The sequence below is a fragment of the Nomascus leucogenys genome, chromosome 12 (genome assembly GCF_006542625.1).
Source record: "Nomascus leucogenys isolate Asia chromosome 12, Asia_NLE_v1, whole genome shotgun sequence".
Classification (NCBI taxonomy): domain Eukaryota; kingdom Metazoa; phylum Chordata; class Mammalia; order Primates; family Hylobatidae; genus Nomascus; species Nomascus leucogenys.
In genome coordinates, this window is record NC_044392.1 from 75002737 (window position 1) to 75008736 (window position 6000).

The 6000-nt window shown below is 43.4% G+C and overlaps 1 protein-coding gene across 2 annotated transcripts in view; it reads right to left on the bottom strand.

Moving 5' to 3' along the window:
* Positions 1 to 4737, bottom strand: part of SLC35A3 (solute carrier family 35 member A3) — a 54979-nt gene extending 50242 nt beyond the window's left edge. For both annotated transcript variants that reach the window (XM_004090002.3, XM_030825006.1), the window contains exon 1: positions 4351 to 4737. The gene's annotated coding sequence lies outside the window, so the exon portion shown is untranslated. The remainder of the gene's footprint in view (positions 1 to 4350) is intronic.
* Positions 4738 to 6000: the final 1263 nt, after the last annotated feature.

The following is a 6000-nucleotide window of genomic DNA, read 5'->3' on the forward strand; positions in this document are numbered from 1 at the left end:
TTCATCTCTACAAAAAATTATTTAAAAAACAAAAAAGCACATCCAAGTATTAGAGGGTCGGTCACCATAGTATATAAAAGTACGCCTTTGGTCTCAGACTGAGTTCACATTCTGTCTCTACAACTTAGTACAGCAAATTATTTAATCTCTCTGTCCCTCCTTTCCCTTATCTATAAAATGGTGATAAATAATAGTATGTATTTTGTAGAGTGGTTATGATTAAGGAATATAAATCAAATAAAGTGATTATTATACTACAATGCCTTATTCATCGAATACCTTTATAAAACCTACTCATGATAGAAAATACTATTAGAAATGCTGTTTGAAATTGGTTTTATAGCATAAATGAATTTAGAAAAAAAACTTACATAACTTTTACAGAAAAAACTAGGCTCTGGGTAGATATAAAGCCCTATGTAGATACTTTGTGGAATGAGCTTATTTCTTAGCATTTTATCTGACATGACCTCAAAGTTTCAGCTTCATTTTTTTTTTTTTTTTTTTGAGATGGAGTCTCACTCTGTCACCCAGGCTGGAGTGCAATGGAACGATCTTGGCTCACTGCAACCTCCGCCTCCCAGGTTCAAGCAATTCTCCTGCTTCAGCCTCCCGAGTAGCTGGGACTACAGGCGTCCACCACCACGCCCGGATAATTTTTGTATTTTTAGTAGAGAAAGGGTTTCACCATGCTGGTCAGGCTGGTCTTAAACTCCTGACCTCGTGATCCGCCCGCCTGGGCCTCCCAAAATGCTGGGATTACAGGCATGAGCCACCGTACCCAGCCCAGTTTGAGCTTCATCTTAATTCTAATTTCTACTATGCTTCCTGACCTAGCATACCTTTTCAATCAAACTTCTTCTTATCTCTAAGTACAGCAATTTATTTTAAACTGGCTCTTTGGTTTCATTTTAGATGGTATCTCCAATATGGATGATAAACTAGAAAGAGTTCTGGTCAGGCAATCTGGATAGAGAAGCTAAGCAACATTGTAGCTTCTAAAGTCATTTTCACACTTATATATAAAACACTCAAATTTATATAACAAGATACATTAAAGAAACAATGATTAAAAATATATAACCACTACACTCCTTCATTAATAGAGATAATTAAGTTGAACATACTTAAGAATACATTGCTTTTGTGAGGATTAAAATCTAATGTTAAGCTACCAATTCATATTCACCTGAATCTTATTTAATAATAAATTAATACTCATGAATGACATTATTAACTGTCAGTGTGATGATGTTCAAGCTATTTCAGTTACCCAGACAGGTCTATAACTTACTCTAAATTTCTCACACTTACACGCACACACACACACACACACAAATCCACAGTTGATTAACATCAAACAGAAACTTCACTCTATACTTCTCAGGAAAGGAAAAGCTCAAAAGTTATATTTCGTGGCTACTGAACAAGTTTAGGCTTTCAAATGAGATTCTTTCCATTGATTCTATAACTTATCCAATCATTCGTTCAACATGTTGAATTTCTACTGAGTAAAAGTTTCAGGACACAAATTGTATCCATTTCAAATATAATCGAGGCAGCCTAAGGCATATATGTAGGTCTCAGGGCAAATTATTTGGACTGTCTGAACTTTAATATTCTTATCTATAAAATAGCAGTGATAATAACTATCCTACACCAACGATTTATTACTAGGATCAAATGAAGTACTAAAACATGGAACGGAAAAGCATTTTCCAATATTAAATCCACAGTAAGTTTCTATAACAACTCAAGAGCTCATTTTGTCTCCAGGAGCACAATAACAGACTGTTTCATTACATGATTAATGTAACAAATATTTAAGAGTCTAATACATCATGATGTGTTCAAGTACTAAAGTGCTTTAAAAATGTAGTAAGTACAGGCTGGGTGCAGTGGCTCATGCCTGTAATTCCGACACTTTAGGAGGTGAGGTGGGTGGATCACTTGAGGCCAGGAGTTCAAAACCAGCCTGGCCAACATGGCGAAACCCCGTCTCTACTAAAAATACAAAAATTAGCCAGGTGTGGTGACGCACACCTGTAGTCCCAGCTACTCGAGAGGCTGAGGCAGAAGAATCTCTTGAACCTGGAAGGCGGACGTGGCAGTGAGGCGAGAGGGTCACGCCACTGCACTCCAGCCTACGTGACAGAGCAAGACTCCATCTCAAAAAAAAAAAAAAAAAGTAGTAAGTACAAATGCTTTCCTTAGGAAGCTTACATTATAGTAGGGATAATAGAACTCTCAAATTACAAAGCAAATTTAACAAGGATTGTAAGATTTATAAAGCCCAGCACACATGAAGAAAAAAAAATGGGCTGGGCGTGGTGGCTCACACCTGTAATCCCAACACTTTGGGATGTCCAGACAGGTGGATCACCTGAGGTCAGGAGTTCAAGACCAGCCTGGCCAACATGGTGAAACCCCGTCTCAACTAAAAATGCAAAAAAATTAGCTGGTCTTGGTGGCAGGCACCTGTAATCCCAGCTACTTCGGGAGGCTGAGGCAGAAGAGTCACTTGAACCCGGGAGACAGAGGTTACAGTGAGCCGAGATCGCACCATTGAACTCCAGCCTGGGCAACAAGAGCGAAACTCTGTCTCAAAAAAAGAGAAAAAGAAAAAGAAAAAACGAATGAACTGGATTTATGGCAGATTTCAGAAAGCTGCATAAGAAAGAGATGGCATTTAAGGAATTGAAGAATAAGTAAAATTTCTACAAAGACAGCAAGGAAGGCCTTCCTTGTTTCTTCTTTGTAGGAAGAAATGATAACAGCAAACACCAAGGCAGACAGGCATATAGCATGTTCAGAAACTGGACGTCTAATTAACGACTAGTTTGGCTAAAAAATTGGATATGTGGAAAAAAAGTAATACTTGTTTAATAGAATAAAAGGAAAAAAGAAAGAATCATATTGGGGGCCGGGCTTGGTGGCTCACGCCTGTAATCCCAGCACTTTGAGAGGCTGAGGTGGGTGGATCACGAGGTCGAGACCATCCTGGCTAACACAGTGAAACCCCGTCTCTACTAAAAATACAAAAAATTAGCCGGGCGTGGCTGTGGGCGCCTGTAGCCCCAGCTACTCAGGAGGCTGAGGCAGGAGAATGGTGTGAACCTGGGAGGTGGAGCTTGCAGTGAGCTGAGATTGCGCCACTGCACTCCAGCCTGGGCGACAGAGTGAGACTCCGTCTTTAAAAAAAAAAACATATTGATTTTACCGGAGCCATTGTCAGACTCAAATTTTGAAGGAAAAATGTGAAGCCTCCCTAAATAATATAAAATTTATTAAATGCCTCCCTAAATAATTTACATTTTATTCTGAAGCCGATCGAGAGTCACTGTGTATTTCTGAGGAAGGAATAACCAAAAAAAAGAAAGGCATAAGATCTTTGGCTTTAAAAGTAGTATGGAGGCAAGTGACTGGAAGGGTGCCAGACTGAGGACAAGTCCAGTTTGGAAGTTATTGCTATAGTGCAAGTAAGAAGAGGAAAGACGAGCATATTTAGCAGAGAGGTAGTGGGAATGAAAAAGGGGAGAACTAAATTTGAGATGCTGAAGAGATAGAATCAACAGTTGGGAGGAAAGTTAGCATCAGAAATTTAAGTTTACAAGTATTCCCTTGAAACACCCTGAGTGTACCAGTGAAAGTGAATAAGAACACCAAGTAAGAAACTGCACCAAATTTCATCTTTAACTACTAAAGTCGAATGTTGATTTCAAAAACAAAAAGACTTAATTTTCAAATACTGCATTTAAGAGAACATAATAAAAGATCGTCTTTTACTATAAAGCAATGCACCCACACACCTGTTCTGATGAGAACCTCACCCCACTTCAAACAGTCCTTGTGTTCTTACTAGCCTTACCAAGGGCAGCCTTTCCATTTCTTTAAGTTCCTGCGGCTTCTTGAGCTCCAGGTGCTGGTCGGGTGCATCTGTGCCTACCACAGGGCTCAACACCGAGCGAGAGCTCATGGGATGTTCACTGAAGGAATGACTGGCCCCAGCCGGGCCCACCCGTCACTAGCTCCGCACGCACCAGGCGCTGAGGCACACACTGCCTTCTTCATTCCCTTGACACACCCCTCTCCTCGGGCCTTTTTTCCTCCTCCACCCAGCACATTCCGCACGTCGTCCGTCGGAGTTACAACGTGTCACCTCATCTGCTCCCATCCCTACTTAGCTAGCACTGTATTTCAGGTCTTCGATACTGTCCCCTTCACCCCTACAGCCTTCACATCAGCCCCCTCGCATGCCTCCTCTTCCTCCTCCTCCAGGAGCTGCCCGGGCCGCCCCGCAGCCGCTGGCCTCCTGGTTCCCGCCCCTCCCCGGGTGCGCTGAGGACTCACCTCCCGCGCAGCTCGACCGGCTGAGCCCACCACCGGGGGCCGCGGTTCAGCTCCGCCGGGCGCCCCAGGCTGCCGAGTCCGCTGGGTCCTACGCGACCGCTGACCTGCAGCGCCGCCGGCTCCCGTCGCCGTAGCCACCGCCAGCTCGGTGCAGCCCAGGCGTTTCCGGGTTCCCGCGGTCCCGTCCCCCAAATGCTCCGGCTTCCGCCTCGGCTCCGGCAAATGCCGTTCCCGGCTCGGCTCTGGCAGCCCCAGCTCGGCACTTGGCAGCTCTGTCCCTAAGGCGACGCACCTGGGCTGCTCTGCTGGCAGCCCCTGGTTCCTGCTTCACCGTCGCTTGGAGGCCTGGGGCACTGCTTTCTGCTACACCTGTCCTGGGAGCGCGAAACAGATGGAGTGACACTCGGTCGAGGGCCTCTGCGGGACTGTCTGTTTGCAGAGGGTGCTAAGGTGTCCACTGCGTAAGGAAGGGCAAAGTCCTTTGGGGCAAAGAACCCTGAGAGGAACGGGGAGATGGATTCTGAAAGCAAACGAACCCGCTCCTAACTGTCACTGACCTGAAAACAACCAGATTAGCTATGGCAAAGGCCGCCAACCAACCAGTGGTCTGCAAGAAGGCTTGTTCTTCCACTTCGCCCACCCTGACTGAGACCTTGAGACTGAGGGAAACCCAAAGCCGTACCACCAATGGGCCTAGTGTCATCAACCGGGAGAGGAAAAAGAAAACTGGGCCCAGAGGACTGCAGAGTTATGAGGGACCAACCCCTTCCTGGCTGCATGGATCACAGCATTACCTTTTAAAAGTCTTCCAGTAGCTGTGTTGGAAACCCTCTAACCACGGCAGCCCATTCAAGTGATGAACAGGCTGAAATCAGTACTTCAGGTTCAGCTGGATTATCAAATAAGCGAACAGGATTATCTCTTTTTGTTAACTCAGGGCTGCTATAAATTAAGCCTATATCTCCTTATATGGCAAATGATTAAAACCAGTCCAAGAGAGACATACTTGGAAAAGAAGTGATATTGAAGAAAAATAAATAACTGTATTAGAGTAGAATAACTGGTTTTAAAATTTTCTGCAATACAATCTTGAGAAAATTCCTGGATGGTAAAATACATATTAGATCTTAATACATGTCCAGTTTTTTTTGAAACCAAAACGTGCCTGTTAGATGATAACAGCATGCCTCGTTTTATTGTGATTTGCTTTATTGCTCTTCACAGACATTGCTTTTGTTTTTTTTTGTTTGTTTTTTTACAAATTGAAGGTTTGTGGCAACCTTGCCTCAAGCACATCTATTGGTGCCATTTTTCCAACAGCATGTGCTCACTTTATGTCTCTGTGTCACATAATATTCAGTACTTTTTGCAATATTAAAATTTGTTCATCATTATTATATCTGGTATTGTGCTTTGTGATCAATGATCTTCGATGTTACTATGGTAATTGTTTTGGGGTGCTGATACGGTTTGGCTATGTCCCCACCCAAATCTCAACTTGAATTGTATCTCCCAGAATTCCCATGTGTTGAGGGAGAGACCTAGGGGGAGATAATTGAATCATGGGGGCCGGTCTTTCCTGTGCTATTCTCATGATAGTGAATAAGTCTCATGAAATCCGATGGGTTTATCCAGCGTTTCCGCTTTTGC